Below are 20,694 nucleotides of genomic sequence, written 5' to 3' on the forward strand. Positions count from 1 at the left end.
CTTTAATATCAAAATATTTGAATCCCTCCACCCTAAAGAGAGAAGAGAAATTCCTATCATCTTCAGTTTCAAATTTATTCCTAATAGTAAGTGATTACAAATTTTAAAATTTATGATAATGGCTGTCTCCTGTAAAATATCTTGGTATCTTTACAGTTTTGCATTTCTCTGGCCACTTAAAATTCTTATAACTCAATTCAAGTAAGTTGTAGGGAGCTTACATGTATAACTTTATCTCATTACACATTGTAAGGAAAAATAATTGCACAGAGATGATGCTGTTTATTGATTTCATAGGATCTTTAATCCTTTTTTATAACAGCCACCTCCCACACATTTCAATGCATGTTTTGTATGCTGCAAGAGTCCATAAGAAGATTACATTTAGAATTCTGCAAACTTTAGACAATAAAAAAGTTGTAGTATTTGTTCCCAGTTGTTTTCCCATTTCTTTCAATTTACCATGAAAAAGAATTTTAATCTCTTCAGTCTTATGAAAAGTTCTCTCTGCCAGATATGTTTGTTTGATATATAACTACCAATCTGGAAAAACTTTAGGATATATAGCAATTTGCAAAGAATGAGCTCAAAAAACTAAAATTCACTATGAATCATTTTTTTAAATTATTAAGCAAAAAGGATAGTTTTGACCAAGAAGTAAGTAGTTTCTTTTGTTCTTTTTCTTATGTTCATGATTTCCACATGTTCATGTAGATACCTGGCAATCCTGCTGGCTTTTCTCAGCAATATCTTGTGAACTCAGTTTTCTTCCAGGAACACTGTAAAGTAAGTAGCTCTTCTCACTTTGAGTTTGTACACAGAGACACAGAGAGAACCTAAACCAGGTGCTTTGAACATTAAATATCCAATGTGAAAATATCAATTACATTGTATTTTTAAAATCAGTTTTATTATCTGGATCCAAACTTTCTGTTATTTAGGAGAACATGTATGTCAGATTCTGTCTGACCACTTTCAAATTGGTGTTCTGTTTTTCATTTAGCTCTGAAATCTGGGCAAACTTACTTAACATACGTAACTCAGTTTTGTCATCTATAACATGGAAATGAGAAAACACAATATTGTTCAGAAGGTTAAATGGTTTGTCCATGCCAAGCCCTGTAACTGACATCTAGCAAGGACTCAAATATTAGCAAATAGCTATTGTTATCCAAAACCAATGAGTATACCACTTATTCCATGGCATTGAGAAGTATAATTTTCACAAGTTCCTTGAGGGTCACATTTTGTATACCAGAAGCAAAATTAGCCATTGCCATGGTTTCAATTCACACTCTACTTTAGGTGGAATGGCAGTCACCCAGCACATTTGATTCTAAATGAGTGCTTATAAATAATCACTCATGATTGCATAGCACTTTCATCAATTGGTAAGGACAATTCTCATATGATAAGCAGCTAAAGGGTGAAGTCAATAGCAGTTGCTTCATATTTTCTGATTCCATATTCTTTATAAATATTTTAGGTACCTGAGTCATATTTTCACAGATGTGTCCTGCATATGTGCAACTATAAATAATTAAAATTAAAGTTGTTGGAGCCTAGAAGACATAAACAGTGTTTGACAACTAAAAATATATGGTTTTATGCATCCAAATTTAGAGCTTAAAAGAAGCCAAAATGCACTTTTTGTGTTGGAGAAATAGCTGAAATAATAATCCTAGCATCAAGAAAACTTAATGTAATAATTTTTGGTTTGTTGTTGTAGTTTCTAATGTATTTATGTTTAGAGCAGTTGTATGTTTACAGAAGAGCAAAAAGTAGAGTTCTCATGTAGCTTTTCTCCCCACCCACCTACACAGTTTCCAGATTATATTAACATCTTGCATTAGTATGTTACATAGTTATAATTGATGAGGCAATATTGCATACTATTATTAACTAGAGTCATGGGTTACACTAGGTATCATTCTTTGTAGTGCAGTCCTATGGGTTTTAATGACTGGGTAATGTCATGTAGCTACAATTACATTATTATATGGAATAGTTTAACCTATTTATCCCTCTTTTCCTCCCCCTTAAACTGCTGGCAACCACTGATGCTTTCACTGTCTCTATTGTTTTGACTTTTCTAGAATATCATTTCACTAAAATTTCCAGAATATCATTTCATTAAAATCATGTGGTATATTGTCTCTTCAAGTTGGCTTGTTTCACTCAGTCATGAGTATTCTTGTGGCTTAATAACTCATTTCTTTTTGGCACCAAGTAGATTCCCTTTTGTGGATGTACCATAGTTTGCTTATCTGATCACATACTGAAGGAAATCTTGTTTGCTTTCAGGATTTCCTTGGGAACTATGAATGAAGCAAATATAAATATTCGTGTGTAAGTCCCTGTGTGGACATAGAATTTCAACTCATTTGGGTAAATACCTCGAATGCAATTGCCGAATTGTATGCTAAGACTATGTATAGCTTCGTGATAGTCTGCTAAACTGCCTTCCAAAGTGGCTGCACCATTTGCATTCTTACCAGTAATGCATGAGGATTCCTGTTGATCCACATCTTTGCCAGAATTTGGTAATGTTGGTGCTTTGGATTTTGGCCATTCTGATAGGTATGCAGTGGTAGCTTATTCTTTTAATGTGCAATTCCCTAATGAAAATTATGTTTTGCATATTTTCATGTTTATTTGTTTTGAATATATCTTCTTTGGTGAGACATACATTCTGTTCTTTTGCCCATTTTTTTTTAAAACAGGATTTTAAATTTTCTTATTGCTGAGTTTTTAGAGTACTTTGCATATTTTGAATATACAAGCCTTTCATCAGATACGTGCTTTGTAAACATTTTCTCCTAGTCTGTGGCTTGTCTACTTATTTTTTAAGCCATTTTTCCTACAATAGAGATGTTTCTAATTTCAATTCATCCATTTGGTAAGTAGCTGAAAATAATAACAGTATCAAGAAAATGATGTATCAAATATTTTTAGTAAGTTGAACCAGAATCTTTTCTGAATTTTATGATGGTAACTGCATAAAGATGGAGTTGTCATTGAAAATCGTCCAGGAAAATTACCTGGAAATGCAAAGGATAATTCTAGAAATATTTTAGAAGAACTAAGAATAAACATTGGAAGTTCAAAATGTTTAAATTGTTCTTTAAGGAAAGATGTATTAACTTTCACAAACAGTTAATAATATCCCATTAGATCATATATAACACATTTAACATTAGATGATATATAGATATACACACACATATTCATATACACACAAAGTCATATGTCAACAATGGGGACATGTTGTCTTTTTTTTTTGGTAGTACTAGGGTTTAAATTTAGTGCCTCAAGCTTGCTGAGCCACTCTGCCAGCAATAACAATGGGGACATGTTTTGAAAAATGAGTTATTAGATGATTTTGTTGTGCAAACATCAGAGTGCACTTGCATATATATCATGGCTATGATGTCACTAGGTGACACAATCTTATAGGGCCACCACTATGTCTGCCATTGACCAAAACGTTGTTTATGTGGTACATGACTGTATACATATCAGTGCTTGCCATGGTTTTACAGAGAAATGCACATTATTTGTGCCTTGGGATTATAGTCTGACTCTAAGACCAAATGACAAATTGCTTGCATCTTACATGCCAACTCCAATGGTTTGGTGGAAGTTTCAAGGGAAGGCAATGTTGAGAAGGTTCATTACAAAAGGAAGCTATTATGGATGAGCAATGTAATCTATGTTGTGGAATGCTTACAGCATCTAATCTCAATCCTCAACCATACCCCAGAAAAGAAAAGCTCCTGGATAACTCAAATGTTTAATTAAAAAACCTACTAAGATTGGAATTTCATGAGAGAAGGAAGGCATAGTAACATAGACTGAATGGTGACTTGGTCCACTTCACACTATATTATGCGTTATGGTTATCTTGAAAAGACAGTCTTAATACTCACTTTAGTTAGAGAAGGGAGTTCCCCATCCTTGTCAGATCCAAGCAGGAATCTGGATTCAAGAATATTTCCTTTCCTAATGATCCAGTAGCAAAACAAAAATACTTTTCAAAATGCCATGGATATTGAAGCCACTTCTTCACTTTTGAGTCACTCCTCCTAAGCACCAGATAAGAGGCTTCCAAACATAGAAGACAGAAGAAAAAAAAGCTATACAGTATGGCTGCAAGCATGACAAAGAATATTCTTTCCAAATAAAATCAGAATTAAGAAACTTGGAAGGTCAAATGGTGACAAGAGTAGACAATTCTGTGGCAAGTACTCTATAAGAAGAAAATAATGTAAGCCCCTTAACTCTAAACCAGCATTTTAATCAAATTGATTGGGAAGGGCTGGCTACAGTTTCCCTAAAAGCTACAACTTATACAATATTATAAATTTGACAATTATCTTTTCTCAGAGTTCAAATATAAAATGTGAAACTTTTCTATTTCATTAATATCATTCATCTGAACTGACTACAATATCATGCGAACATTGATCTAAAATCAAAACAGACATCCTGTAGCTTAAAAATGCAGACAGTTTTCCTGCCAGATCAACAACAGAATGGAAGAAGTGGTTAATTGTGCTCCTCCCTTCACTTCACCATGAACAAATATCTGAATTTAGCAAATAAACTGAATACAGGAATCTCCTAGCTTGTCAAATATGATGACAATTAAATTGATGTCTCTTCTGCAGCTCATTTTTAAAGGAATATATTTCTCAAGGACTTGACAGTCACAAACGATTTAGATTATTTATGACACTTCCAATGAGTTAGTAACATTTTTTATTGCATTACATTTTGCATAATATAATTTGTCACTATTTCTTTATTAAGCTTGTTTTATATTCATAGTTGTCCCACAACACTATATTTTCCTCTTTGTCAGCCCAGAACTTCATTATGAAGGATGAAGTTTTATCGTTTTCTAGTGATGCAAATGTCTACAGTGAATAAGTGTCATTATGCAGGAACAGGAATTTAGTTTTCCTCCATTAACCAGGCAGCTAATGACTCAACAAGTTTATAGCTTGCCACCAAATTTGATAGCTCAATGTGAGTTAAAGCAAATGAGAATGATACTGATGTAAAGATGAGAAAGATGTACTTTTTTCATTAGGTAAAATTTCTAATTTTTCTAAACTGAGGTCCAGAATTCCATTGGATTAGTGATGAGGAACCCCGTCTTGATCTTTTCTCCTGAGAAAAAAGAAGTTTAGTTCTCTGCTTCCAACAGTTCATCAGGTCCCCTGTTCATCTCCCCAGATGTAACTGAACTGGCAGGTACAGTCAAGTGGTAGGCATTCACCCATATGTCCAAATCAAAGCCTCTCCAGCACTCGTGGAAGAAGAGAAGCACATTCAATTTAGGAGAGGGTAAAGAAGGTCTTAGAGTGAACTCTCTAAATCTTACACCTACATTCAGGAAGTCTAAGAAGGGATTAGATAGGGAAAATGTTCAGACTACACATAAGCACTACCGTAGTACAAGACAACATTGCAGAGTTAGCCAATCCCTACAGATCTTCAATCTCTCTCCAATACTAAAAACGCTTATGGTTTGAGATTAAAGAGAAGGATTAGGGGAAGGAGAATCAGGAGCCTGTGCTCCAGCCTTTCTTGTATCCTGCAATAGTATGGATTGATTTTCTTGTAATTTTACTGACATGAGACTGAAGTTTTACGCAAACATTTTCTGAAAGGCAGTAAGACTATCCCAAACGACAGGATGTGGGCAAAGTTACCTGTACGGAATTATAAACTCAAAGGACTATCCAAAAGGAACAATAGGAAGAGAGCACTGTTACGAGCACCAAAAGTTTAATTTTAGTAGTGTTCTATTTCTGTGAAGAAGGTCCTTGGAATTTTTGTGGGCATTGATTGGATTTGTAGATACTTTCCATAATATAGCCATCTTTGCAATGTGAATTCTGCTGATCCATGAGTACAGGGTATTGTTCCATTGTCTAGTGTCTTCTTTAACTTCAGTGTTTTGTAGTTTTCATTATAGAGGTTTAGATTTCTTTCTAGGTACCTTTTTTTAATGCTCTTGTGAATGTGATTGTTTCCTTATTTCTTTCTGAGCATGTTTGCATTTGGTACATAGAAAAGCTGTGGATTTTTTAAAATGTTTTTGTTTTGTTTTATCTTGCAGCTTTGATGACAGTGTTTATCAGATTCTGAACATTTTCTGGTGGAGTTTTTAAGGTCTTTTAAGTATAGGATCTTATCATCTTCAAACAGGGATAATTTCACTTATTTCCTTTTCTTATTTGTATTCCTTTTATTTCTCATTGTATTGTTTTGGCTAAGAATTCAAGAACTATATTAAATAAGAATAGACAGAGTAGATTTTAGAGGAAATGTTTTCAGTTTTTCCCTATTTAGTACAATGTTGGCTGTAGGATGGTAGCATATAATCTCTATTATATAAGCTATGTTTTTTCTATTGCTAGTTTCTTCAGGGATTTTATCATGAATGGATGGTATCATTTAAGTTCAAGTCTTTAAGTAAAAATTAACTTATCATTTTTCTTTTTTTATTATTTTCATCCTATTTAAGAAATCTTTACCTAACACAAGATCATGAAGAATTCTACAAGAATAAATCCAAAAAACAAAAAAGAGGAAAAATTCTTCTACATTTATGTTTAGAAGATTTAGAGTTTCAGCTCGGACATTTAGATCTATTCTCCATCTTGAGTTCACTTTTTTTTGTGAAGCAAGGTAAGAATTGAGTTTTTTTCCTTTACAGATGGATATTCAATTACTCTACACTTTTCTTTAGAAGTTATTCTTCCGTATATAGTTACTGTTGCACAATTGTCAAAAGTTGGTTTTCGATAGATTTCTGGGTCTGTTTTTGGCCTTTCTATTCTGTTCCATTGATCTATTTGTCTAATATGACTCTTCAATACCCAATTGATTATTATAATTTAATCATAAATATTGAAATCATGCATTTGGGGACCCTATGAATTTGTTCTTTTTAAAGTTATTTTGACAGTTCCTACTTTGCATCTGCATATGAATTTTAGGATGCTTGTCTGTTTCCTAAAAGAAAAACATCTAGAGTTTTGATTGTGACTGCCTTTTATATATACATGAAACATTAGGATACTGAAATCTTAACAATACTCAGTTTTTTGATCCATGACAGTACACATATTTCCATTTACTTTTGTCATATTTCATAACTCTTAGTTATATTTTGTAGCTTTCATTATGTAGATCTTTCACATACATTTATTTCCTCTGTAAATTTCTCACATTTTAATGCTTTTGTGAATACTAACATTTAATTTTAATTTCCAAATGTTTATTATTAGTATACAGAAATACAATTTATGTTAGTACATTCATTTTTCCTGAGTTATTTTCAAATACATGTTTTAGTAATTTTTATGCCAAATCATTGTAAAATTTATATAGGTGATAGCTTTTGCAAACAACAGTAGTTTAACTTTATCCTTTGAAATTTTTATGCTTTTCTATTTTTTTTGAGTACTACACAAGCCAAGACTTCCACTAAAACGTTGCAGTAGGAGTGGACATCCTTGTCTTATCCCTGATGATGGAGTAATGCATTAAATATTATCTCTGCTGTTGGTTTTTCATAAATGCTCCTTACCAAGTTTAAGAATTTTCTTTCTATCACTAGATTAGTAAGTTATGGATGGGTATTGAATTATGGAAAAATAATTTCTATATATAGTGCAGTGTCATATAATGTTTATTTTTTTAATGTGTTGAATTACAATTGTGAATGTAAAACCAACTTGGAATTTCTTACGTAAACGCCACTTGACATTATGCTTTGAAGATATTGCTGAATATAATGTGTTAAACTTAGAGATTTTTATGTTAAAGAGAAACATTGATCTGTAAAGTTTTTAAATCTACTAAAGACTTTCTTTAGAAGTTTTAGGTTTATAAAAGTATTGAGCAGACGGTACAGGGTTCTTATATGCCTCACTCCTTGCCTGTCCTCACAGTTTCTTCTATCATTAACCTTTTACTCTCGCATGGCAAATTTATTATAATTAATATGCATAAAATAATATGTAAAGTACTTATGCATTATTTTAATTAAGGTCCATAGTTTATGAAGATTTTCCTTAATTTTTACCAGTTTCACCTTTTTCATGCCAGTATCCTATTCAGGATACTTCTCTGCACTGCATGTCATGCCTCCTTAGGCTCCTCTGAGCAGTGACAATTTCTCAGATCTTCCTTATTTTTGCTGATCTTCACAATTTGAGGAACAGCAGTCAAGTACATTGTCAGATGCTCTTCTGTTGGAATTTTTCTGCTGTTCTTTTTCATGATTACATTAGTACTATGAGTTTTGGAGAGGAAGACCACAGAGGTGAAATGCCATATTCATCATGTCCTGTCAAGAGTACATCCTATCAATGTGACTCATAACTGTGGCTGATGACTCTCGTTGCTTGACTATGGCTGTATTTTTCAAGTTTTTTTTCCTCTGAAGCTCTTCCTCCTCACTTTTTCTAAACTGTTCTCTGAGAAGACATCATTATACTACCCTCAGTGAGGAGATGATACCTACACAATTTATTTGTAATTTCTATGAATGAGAGATTTGACTTTTCTCCTCCGTTTATTAATTAATTAATTCATGTGTTTATATTAGTATGGAGTCACATATTTATTTTATACTTTGAGACATGCTCTAATAACACTTTATTAATTTTGCTCCTCATATTGTTTTGAGCTTTTGCCATCAGGGGCCCTTTAGTTTTCTGAAATGGATAGATGATAGATAGATGGATACATAGATAGATAGATAGATAGAGAGAGAGAGAGACTTTTCAGACTGTCATTTCACTAGCAATATATATATGTAAGTTTCCTCTGTGTCTTAGCTTGAAACAGAGATTGTCAGGTGGATAAAAATATTTTCAAATTTTCCTTGATATTTCTTCATGGTCCTTCAGTTATTCCTGAGTCTGCTGCTTAATATCCAAATATTTGGACATTTTCCAGATATCCTTCTGTTGTGGACCTCTAGGTTCATTTTTATGGCATCAAAGAATAATTGTTTCTATTATTTGAATCCTCACTAAGACTTGTTTTACTGTTTATAATATGGTCTTTTCTGATAAGTGATTCAACTCTTTGGACATTATAGAATGTGTGTGTTTATGTCTGGTAATGTTTTCATCTTAAGGTGTATTTTTGTCTGACATTAGTGTAGCTACTTCAGTTCTCCCCTAGTTCTACTTTTCATTCTGTATCTTTTGCCATAGTTTTGCTTTCAGCCTATTTGTATCTTTAGAGTTTGTTTCCTTTACAGAGCATAGATTTGGATCTTGCTTTTTTTTTTAATCCAGTCTATACCTGGCTTTTTATTTAATTATTTAATTTATTCACTGTTATCATCAGTACTTTTGGATTTACATCTCTCATTTTGCTTTGTAGTCTATATGTTAAATGTCTGTTTTCCTTCTCTAGTTCTCCTTTAGTGTATTTTTTGCTTCGAGTGAATATTGTCTAATGAAACATTTCAATTCCTTTAGTTTTTTCACTATGTTCTAAAGTTATTTCCTTATTAGTTGCTCTAGTGCTTATCATATGCATCTTAACTTATTAGAATTTACTTCAGATTTATATTCACTTAATTGCATTAGATCTACAAATGCTACCCCTACATACCTCTATCCCTTTTCTCCCTTTTAATGATATTATTACACATACAATATCATATCATGTTTCAACTCAATAATGATTGTTATAATCATCACTTTACATAATTTCATGTCTATTAAAGAAGTTTACAAGCAATAAATGCAATGTTTTCAAACCATACACATTTGTCCCCTTGTTTTCCTCCTCTGTCACTCTATGTTTTAATTGCTGGCACATCATATCGCTGTCAGCAGGAGGATTCCAGGCATCTGTCTGGCACCTCCTTTCTCCTTATTTCCCTAAATGTGTAAGTCAGAAGCCCAGGTGCTTCTAGCACCACTTCCTTACCACTGTGTTTAGCATAAACAACTTGCCTCAACCTTGCATAATCACTAGTCACTTCTTTACACTGCAATCACCTCAACTGTAAAATTGCTACCAAGCGCTCCTCCATGTGGCCCCACCAGTTAGTTTTATAAAGCACAAATCTGACCAAAACAGTCTGCGCTTAAATGCTCAGATGAAATCATGATGTATAAAATCCCACAAAATACTTATCTGCTCCCACATATCTACAATCACAAATGCCTCTTATCACTCTAGCCCTGGGCTTGGGGCTCCATCCTCCTTTGCTCTCCATCTCTAAATCATGGCACACTTTGTTGAGAATCTATACACTCACACTACCTCTTTCTGCATGTGACACATTGACCCTAATTATCTGCTGGTGGATTCCTCTGCTAGTCTAAGAAATATCTCAGGTATGGCCTCTCCTGTTGGAAAAAAATTATGATCTATCCAGGAATTCTTTCTGTCCCCTTCCTTTTCATGGTCATTTGTAAGCATATTCATCAGTGCACTCCTTTGGATTATAAATGTATATTTGAAATTTTCTTTTCTCCTTTCCCATCCCATCTTAGCTTCTAACCTGTCAGGTCTGATACATTATAGTATACATCTTAAAGTGCCAAGTTGTTATAAAATAAATATTTGTTGAATATGCATAAATTAATTAATTTAAAGGTAATAGACACAGAACTCTTCCTACTGTCATCCTGCCAGGTATAACATGTATATATACTTCCTTGGAAATAATTATAACTTCTTAGATATTTATTAAAATTATCCATTGAAAATTCCTAGTAGGTCTATGATTTCATTTCTATATTCCATCTCTGTTCTAAGTTAATTACTAACTCGTCTAAAATTACAAGACCTTTGATTTCAATCTTAAATAAAGTGGCATTAAAGAAAGCAACACACATGTGCAAGGCCGCAGCAGCACAAAAAAAAAAGAAGAAAAAAGATAGCAACTTATAGGTTTTGGTCTTCTATAATCACATATAACCATTTCATAATTGAGCTATGTTAATAAAACCTATATTGAAATTGGTTGTGAGCATTATTTGCAACAAAAGAAATAAGACTGTCAACTGAAATGTACAATGCTGAATTTTACAAAATCAAGAAAAAGCATTTACTAGCCATGGTTTGGAGCACAGAAAGTTCTACATATTAACATAAGCAAAATGAGGTTTCTGGCCTTAGGCATCAAATTCAATCATTTCATCTCTCCAAGTAGTTCTTTCTCTATTTTAATATCCCCACAGGCACACACTCACAAGGATAGAAATAATGGAGGTGATTTTGAATTTTAAATCCAAATCAAAGTCTAAATGGAGTACAGAATGCAATATTTAGCACACCAGGCTTAGCGTTCTATCTCTTACATCTCAGAAACGAAAAGATTTGTTTAAAAATTATGATATAATAATATTTTCTTATTGAGGCTCCAAATGTGATTTTACCATTGAATTTTAGATAGCAACTCCAAACGTGGAAAGTAACCATTGTACATTGAATCATCATTATGATCACAAACTATAATTTTATCACAAATACTGATAGCTTGGCACTATGTATAATGTGACCAATTAAATATTATATAAAGAGTATCTTTGCATGGAAATTTCATTTCATTTAAAAATTAAAACATGAACATTAGTGACCTATGCATGGTAAGTGATGCATGGTAAGTGAAACAAAACATGCACAAAATTTTGTATTTTGTATAGTCCCATCAAAAAATGAAATTGAAATTAGAAGACTCAACTTCAAATTAAGTGGAATCTGAAGTAAGCAATGTCATGAAATCAACACAGCTTCAACATCAACAGCAGGTTTCTCTAATTAAATATGGCTGTTAACAAAGTTCCTCTATTCTTAAAAGACATTTGGTGCCTTCTCCTTACCTAGGGATGAATTGCACACTCTTTATGCTGGTATTTACATCATTTCAATTATTCTAGCAGCTACATTCTTACACTTAGCTCTCTTTCACAGGTTAATCATGAGGGACTTTGTGTATGGGACTAAGAATGTATGTAACATATACAATAAAAGTTGAGAATTATGCAAGTATGAAAGTAATATTCATTATTATTGTAAAAGTCAAATGAGAAATAATCAACAAGAAACCCATTTTTGTGGTTTACAACAAGGGACATGTCATAAAATATCTTCCACAGTCAAAGTAACAGCATTTATGTATCCCTTCTAACAGGCAAAATCCCTTTACACACTCTTACCCACTACCATATTTTTGGTATAAAAATCTGAAGCAAAGGCTTCCATGTAGGTAGTATATTTAGGAAGTGATTCCAGGGAGCAAGAGTGAGGCACCAAGGGAGTCAAATACAGACAAAGGAAAAAGCAATGAAGTATACTTATTTTGATAGTCATTGCTGAGGATTACTGGTGTTCAACTCCACAAGGACCTTTTGATGGGCTCATAAAAAATGCCATAGAAGTGTCTTCTGAGGGAGCAAAATTGTAATCATTCACCCACCAACTCAACAGTGAAAAGTGGACACACTTCTGAGATGTCCAGGTTTAAGTGTCCTGAAGGATCCTGCAAGAGGCACATATGTTGGTGTCAGAGAAACTCCAGGGAAAGGTGGGGTGCATACTTAATAGCTGCCCAGAAATGGGCTGCCCCAGTAGTGATTAAAGTAATAGATGGGGTTGAGAGGGAATGATATGAGGTTATAATTAAGCACATTAATTAACCACTCTCTGTTAATGATTACAGACAAGAATCTAGAAAGTTTGAAACATCACCAACTTCAAGCTACATTTGAGTATATAACCTCTAAGAAAATACAGCAATCATTAGCACCTACTCTGTCAGGAGTACTAGGCAAATCAAAAATAGTAATAAAATGTGTTGTATAAATACAAATAAATTTTGGTATTCAGGGCTGGGCCTACCCTACCTGTGAGAGGATCCAAATTTATGTGTATTGGAAAGCCCAGTAACAGATGGGAGACACATTGGACAATCTGGATACAAATTACATCTGTACTAATAGTATGATGTGGAAAGGCAACTGTCTCTGTGAAACTGAGAAAATACCTAAGGCTTGTACAAAGAATAACTTGCATGTGGGTATAAAGGGTGATAGAGTACAATAAAGTAGGGGCAAAAATAGTCACTTGTATTAGTATTATCACAAGTGTTTGTAGCACAATGGAGGTATAAATAAAATACTTTAAACAATATATGTTATTGGTCTCTTTTTATTTTATGTAAAAAACACCACCTTAGTCAAGAAAATCTAGGAAGACACTGAATTTGAAAATACTTAGAGAACCTGAAAATAAAATCCATCAATTTAGTAAGATGCAAATATCACATTGCAGCTATGTACATGTGTCTATCAGAATTCAGATAATCATTTATTCATTGACATATTCATTCAACCAGTGCTTGTGGGTTTTTATAAACCAGGCAATGTGTTTGCTGTTGCTCAGTGAAGAACCAGAGACTCTGACCTACTGGTTCTCATTACTTACTCAGGAGAGATGTTAAATAAATAATTATATGCATAAATTCATAATTTATTATGAGAAATAATACAAAGGAAATATGGAGTTTTCTACTGAGTGTTGTACAGGGTGCAAAGGGAAGTTCTTTCTAAAGAAGTGATATGTTGACTAAAATGAGGTTATAGATTGCCCATTTCATTACTAGGAATTATGTCTGTTTCATTTTTTGCTAAAGTTAAAATATAATAGTTTGATATTTTAATTTGCTTTCGATTGATTAATACTAACTAGGTAATTTCTGTTCCTAGAAGTTATTAGATTATTTTCTTTTTATTGATTTCCTTCTCATATTTTTGGCTCGTCCCTATTATAAAATATGTTTTTTCTTATTGACACACAAATAATATTTATGCATTTCATGTAAGTAAGAAATATTTTCTAACTGTTATCTATCACTTTGTTTTCAGGTTTTTATGGCATCTATACAGTCAACCATATCAGTATTTTATTTATGATTTTGCATGCATGTTTTATTATATTTATTATAAAAGGCATTCATTTTCCCTGAAGTTATAAAATTATTCACCCATTTTTCCAATATGTTTAAAATTTGAAGTATCTATATTTATGCATTTTTCTTTTTAGACTTTTATTTTAGCTCACATAATGTGCCCATTTTTGTTTTCATATGGATAATCAGTTTCCTCAAGATCATTTATGAGATTGTTCACTCTGTCTCCAGTAATTAGATATGTCATCCCTATTATCTGAATTCAGACTCATTGCCCTAGCTACCATGTTACTAATTTTTTATTTATTATAATTATATTAAATATGCTTTTTCATAGAACAAAACTTCCCCCATTTGCTTTCTCTTTCTTTAATATCTTGGCTATTCTTTCAAACATTTTATTTTGTACACAAAATTTAAAATTAGTTTATGAAGAGACATGAAATCATTTTGTGATATTTAATAAGATTGCAGTTTAATTTTAGAAAAACATCAAACATTACCATCCAAGAACATGCTATGTGTTATGAAAACTTTGTCAATTTCCTTTCTATGCTTGGAATTCACAGACATTTGCTATATTTTAATAATTATTTTCATCAATTTCAGTAAGAATTTTAAATAATAACTTATCACGACCCTTTTTCAAGCAAATCACATAGGTGTCTTTAGTTGCCCATTTCAAAAAGACATGTGCCATCACACATGGAATGGAATGGAAAAGTGATGCCTTAAAACTTCCTGTGTGAAGCTTCTGTTTGTGATGGTGCTTGTTTGCTGTTTATTTTTTGTTAGTTAAAAAAAGAGATACATTGTAACTTCCAATATGGTGATGTGGAAAGAACTTGGTGGCAAAGCAACTTTTTAACCGGTGAAATTCCTGCAAATAGAACCAACAATTTAAAGTCTTTGGACAAAATTGTCCTGAGAGCATATAGCACATGAGAAACAGGGACTATTTGTGACATTTGAATAACAATTTGCTGTGATCTCCACCTCTGAGGTCAGCAAAATAAAGATATATTCGGAATAGGAGCAACCATAAGATGGATCTCTCACTGTCTGTAGTTTCCAGTCCAGGGCTACAGTTTCAAGCCAAGGGATCATGCAGTTGGCATGTGTCATTCCCAGTAGTTGCAAGCCGCAGAAAGCTCTATTCCAAGAATATGAATGGACTGGTTCTTCCTTCCACCTCCCCATTGCGCTTACATAGTAGATCCTCTGTCCCAGGCATGAAAGGCTGAAAATACTGGACCACAACAGACCTCACTCCAGGTTGGTCATAGAACATTTGTGTCACCCCATGAGGGTCAAGCCAAGAAATAATGGACATCATCACTCAATGCTCCACTCAAAGAGCATGTACTTCACTCCAGGAAAAAAGTAAGCTGGCTCCTAATCCTATCTGCAGCTATGTTGCTGTAGTGTTTAGAGATTCCTCCCAGAGGAAAGTCTAGGACATATGTAAAAGTTTTATAGCACTCTCTATGCGAATTAAGTTTATTTGGAACAAAGAATGGGAACATCCGTACCAAAGGGCATTGCTGAGTTTAAAAGTAATAAAAATATTGATTTTAAACAATTAAGAGGTAACTCCATGATACTTCCAGCTCACAGTTCAGAGCCTGAGAACCCAAAAGTGTGGTGCTAGCACCTAGTAAGGGCTTTTTTCATGCATGATGAATGACATCATCGAGGGCATACATAGTGAAACAGAGCAAGCTTGCCAGAGAGAGGTCAATTTTATAACAAACTCACTCCCTCGATAACCCATTATCCCCTACACTATTAGTTAATGAATGGATTAATCCATTCGTGAGGGCAGAACCTTTATGACCCAGTTGCCTCCTAATGGTCCCACCTGTCAACAAAGTTTTTTCAATACACGAAATTTGGGTGACACATTCAAACCATAGCAAGAGGGATTGCATTGAATCTGTAGATCATTTTTGTACTATTGGCATCTCAACAATATTAAGGCTTTCAGTACAAGAGCATAGGAGGTATTGTTGTTATTTAATTTCTTTCAGCAATATGTTTTAGTTCTCATAGTTAAACTAATTCCTAAATATTCTATTTATTTAGATGCTGTTATAAATGTAATTGTTTTCATAATTTCTCTCCAAATTCTTATTGGCAGTGTAGCGAAATGCAATTGATTTTTGTATGTTGACTACATTTTGTGTCTTTGCTGAATTCATTTATCATGCTAACATTTTGGAGGAATCTTCAGGATTTTCTACATATGAGCTTACATTAATTGCAAACAGAGACAATTTTTTTTCTTCCTTTCCAATTTGGATGTGTTTTATTTCTTTTTCTTGCCTCGTTGCTCAAGCTAGAACTTTCCAGACCTCTGTTGCATTAAAGTAGTAAGAGCAGATGTCCTTTCTTTATTCATGATCTCAGAAGAAAAGCTTTCATCCTTTCATCATTAAGTAAGACATTCTCTGTGGGTATTTCATATTTGCTTTCAACTATTTCTAGTTTTTAGTACTTTTATCATAAATTTTGTCAAGTACTTTTTTTTTCTGCATTAAATACATTGGTCATGGGGGCTTTTTCTTTCCAGTAATGTGGTCTAAACTGCTGACTGATTTTCATTTGTCATACCATTCTTGCCTACCAGGAATAAAATGCCACTTCATGATAATGTGATATTGAATTCAGTATTGTAGTATTTCACAGAGGATTTTGCATCACTATTCATAAAAGATATTTATCTTTAGTCTTCTTTTCTTTTACTATCATCCTCGGCTTTGGTATCAGGGTAGTGTAAACATTCTTCCTCTTCAATTTTTTGGTTGGTATATAATTGTCCATCATTTTCTCTTATAATTGTATTTATTTCTGTGGAATAAAACCTTAGTGAACTCTAGATGACCTACAGCCTTTTCCCTCCAGGTCAAAGGATGAGCAATTACCCTCATGTCTCAGCAGAAGGTTGGTGACTGGCAGACATAGCCACCACCCTGGTGGTTGTAGCAGTAACAGCAGAGGCAGCAGCAGAACCAGCAGCAAAAGTAGGGGCAGCTGCTACCCCAATGATGGCAGTGACTGTGAAGATGGTGACAGAGGCAACAGAAGAGCCAGCAACAGCAGCAGACAAAGCCTTTGCCGCAGTGGGGCAGTAACAGGGATGGTAGAGGGAACTGATATGCTGGTGGTAGCACTGGTGACAGTGGCTTTAAACATGCTTGGCAGTTGAAGAGTTCCAAAGGATAGTTAGGGCAAAAGTTATGGGAAGTAGAAATGGCAGAGACAATGAGGGTTGGCTAAACTAAGAGAAGGCAAAAGGGGAGACATATTAGCTGCCATTTTCAAGGGCTGAGGATCAGGACACCCTAGGCCTGAAAACGTGAACACTTGGAAGTATATAGCTATGGTTCTTAGCACCCAAGACTAGGGTGAGAGCTGTGACACTAGAAGGAGCCACCTACTGCTGCTTCTGCTGCTCATGCTCACTGCTGCCAGAAGCTGAGGATTACAAAAACTGCCAAGGGCTTTGGGGTTACCAGCACTACCAGAGCTTCTCCTTGTCTACCCATGCTTCATATCCAGGTAAAATATAAGGACCCCAGTCAGCTGATTGGTAGCATAGGGATTTGCTTCTATCATTTTGCTGTTTACTTACTACATACCTTTAGAATTTTTTGGGGGGGGGTCTTCATTTCCTATATTCCTATACTCCTTTGTGTTTAGTTGATTTTAGCCTAATAAAATGCTTTAATTCCTTATGGCTTACTTTTGGTTTTCTTTTTAAAGTCAGGGTCTTACATTATATCCCATGAGGGCCTCAAACATGCAATCATCCTTCCTCCATCTCTTTGAGCTGGGATTACAAGCATGCACTACTACCCCTGGCCTTTTGTACACTTTCTATAGCTCTTTTCTATAGTTGCCATAGGATTACATTTAAAATTCTAAAGTTACAATACTCTAATTTAAATTTATACAAATTTAATCTCAATAACATAAAATAAAAATTCTTTTCAGTTCTGTCCCTACTCCTTTTGGTTGTATATACCACAAAATTACATTCTCACAGATGATATGCTCAAAAACATTAACAATTTTTGAAATTCATAAGTCTTTGAAAATATGTGGAAAACAAAAAGTGATGTTGCAAACCAAATTCGCAGTAATACTAGCTTTTGGACTAATGTTTACCTTTTTAAAAAATGCATTAGTGTCTCAAACCATGTAGAAAACAAGAAAGTGAAACTATAAACTATTGTTAACAATACTATTCATTTCTGTAATTTCCTATGCAATTATTTTTATTGAGATCTTGATTTCTTCATACAGCTTCAAGTTACTTTCTAGTGTCTATTTCATCTGCAGGACAGCTCAAGAAATCAAGTAGCAAGGCATAGGTACTGGTAAACTCCTTCACCTTTTGTTCATGCAGGAATACCTTAATTTCTCCCTCGCTTTTGAAGGGACATTTGCTGGACACAGGATATTCTTGGTTGACAGTGGGGTTTTATTCATTTGTTTTTGTTTGGTTTGGTTTAGTATTTTGAATATATGGGTCCACTACCTTATGGTCCCCAAAGGCTTCTGATAAGAAATTTAATAGTCTATTAAGAATAATTTTTGTGATGAATTTTTTTCTTGATACTTTCAAGATTCTTTATTTTTCTTTGTCTTTCAAAAGTGTGATAATGAAGTGTCTTGGTGTAGATCTTATCGCACTCCCATTACTTAAAGTTTATGGAGTTTCTTGGATATTCATAGTCATGTCTTTCATCAAAATAGGTGAGTCTTTGGTAATTATTTCTTCCAATGAGCTCTCCACTTTTCTTCCTCTCTTCTCTATCTGTAACTTCCACAATGCATGTATTGGTCCATTTTATGGTGCCCCAAATATACCTTATGTTCTGTTCACTTTTCTCAGTTTTCTTCCTGTTCTTCATACCTGATCATTTCTACTGTCTTATCTTTGCACTCACTCTATTACTTGATTAAATCTACCTTTGAATCTCTCTAATGAATTTTTATTTCACAGCCACACTCTTCAGTTCCAAAATTTCCTTTTATTCTTTTTAGGTGTTTGATCTCTTACTGATATCCAAATTCTGTTTATACACTCTTTCTCCATATCTTCCTTTAGTTCCAAAGCATCTTTAAAATCATTGCTTTCACATCTTTGTGTAATATCAGGTCTTTACAGGAAGCTTTTGTTGGTTTATTTTTTCCTTTAAGTGGAGCATATTTCCTTGCTTCTTTATATACCTTGTGACTTTTGTTGAAAACAGAATTCTGAATTTAATAAAGTAGTACCTCTGGAAATCAAACTTTTCCCGGGGTTTGATCTTTTCTGTTTGTTTTTGTTTATTGTTTTTCCCTTTATCATTGTTATAAGCTACCTCTGTGCCAATAATCAACCTGAAACCCTAAACTTAGGGTTTATTCAGATATTGTTGAGCCTGTTCATTTCCCAAAACATGCCTGGTCACTTTCTAGTTTTCCTCATGTATGCAGGATGTTTTAGTCTTTAATGTATAGCTTTTGAAAAGGCAAAAGAACAAAAAAGGGTGGAAGGGTGTAGGCCTCTAATGTCACCTGACAGTCACTTCAGCTAGAATGGAATGGGCTTGCACCAATGGAGAAACACATATCAATAGTGGCAGTTCATTTCTTTGTGTGTACTTCTGTGATCAGACGCAGCAATCAGCTGTCAGAATACAGATATCAAATACCTAACATTTGAAGGGTAAGGTCCTTATTACCCTCCTGACTCCTCAAAACTGTGTGCAGTCTGCTCAGAAATGTGCAGAGCTGTCTATTGTTGGATCAAGTGGGTAATCGCTATTGTACTAACTGCTGAAATTAAATGCAATATACAATCCCCTTCCCCCAGGAACATGAAACCCTTCAATAAACTCCAAAATTACAAAGTAGTTACTTCAGACAGGCTCTTCCTGTGAAGTTGTTATCTAGGTGTGGAGACAGATACCTGGTGCCTGCCATCTTCCTAGAAATCTGTCTCCACACACACTAGGTTTTTCTTTCCATTTCTCTTGCATAGACACATAGGAGCAAAATTACTGAGTTATATAGTAACACTATGCTTAATGTCTTTAGGAACTGCCAAACTCCCAATATTTCAGTTACTTTGGTGAATAGGTTTTAAACTGAGAATTATTTTTGGTGCCTTGTAATTATAAATGTTCATTCTGGGCATCACTGACTTCTCTACAATCCCTTGTTCTCTCTCTGTATTTCCACTTCTCAGATTTCACCAACAACATCTGTCTGAATAATAGTTTCTATGATGTCCAAATCAGCTGAGAAACATATACCCTTTCTTCTACCATTCAGGTAGCTGACTTTTATTTATGTCTACATAAATAAAATAATCACAAGGACTCATTAAACAAAAAGTTAATGACTACAAAATTGTAAATATCTTAGCCTTAAATGAACCAGGCAAGGGTCCTCTGTGAGTGTTAGTTTCTTAACCAACTTTACAACCAATTCTACATTAAGAATTTCAAAATATATTTTATAAATATATTTATTTTAACTGTATCAGAAATCATATTTTCATTCCATTTAAAGACCTATTAATTATGACAACCTGGAAAAGTTTATGACTGGCAGTTTATACATACATATACAGATAATATGTAACTGCAGAAAATTTCTGCATCTGGCTAAGATAACATATCTCAATTAAATAAAAAATATGTATCACATAAAAGGAAGTACGTGATTTATTTCCA

The 20,694-nt window shown here is 33.7% G+C and overlaps 1 long non-coding RNA gene across 1 annotated transcript in view; it reads right to left on the reverse strand.

The window, feature by feature from the left end:
* Positions 1-303: 303 nt before the first annotated feature.
* Positions 304-20,694, reverse strand: part of LOC109673965 (uncharacterized) — a 160,818-nt gene continuing 140,427 nt past the window's right edge. The window contains exons 7-8 of the long non-coding RNA XR_012446336.1: positions 3,930-4,104; positions 304-779 (exon numbers count right to left, since the gene is read on the reverse strand). This is a non-coding gene — a long non-coding RNA (uncharacterized lncRNA). The remainder of the gene's footprint in view (positions 780-3,929; positions 4,105-20,694) is intronic.

The sequence above is a fragment of the Castor canadensis genome, chromosome 3 (genome assembly GCF_047511655.1).
Source record: "Castor canadensis chromosome 3, mCasCan1.hap1v2, whole genome shotgun sequence".
In the NCBI taxonomy this organism is placed as follows: domain Eukaryota; kingdom Metazoa; phylum Chordata; class Mammalia; order Rodentia; family Castoridae; genus Castor; species Castor canadensis.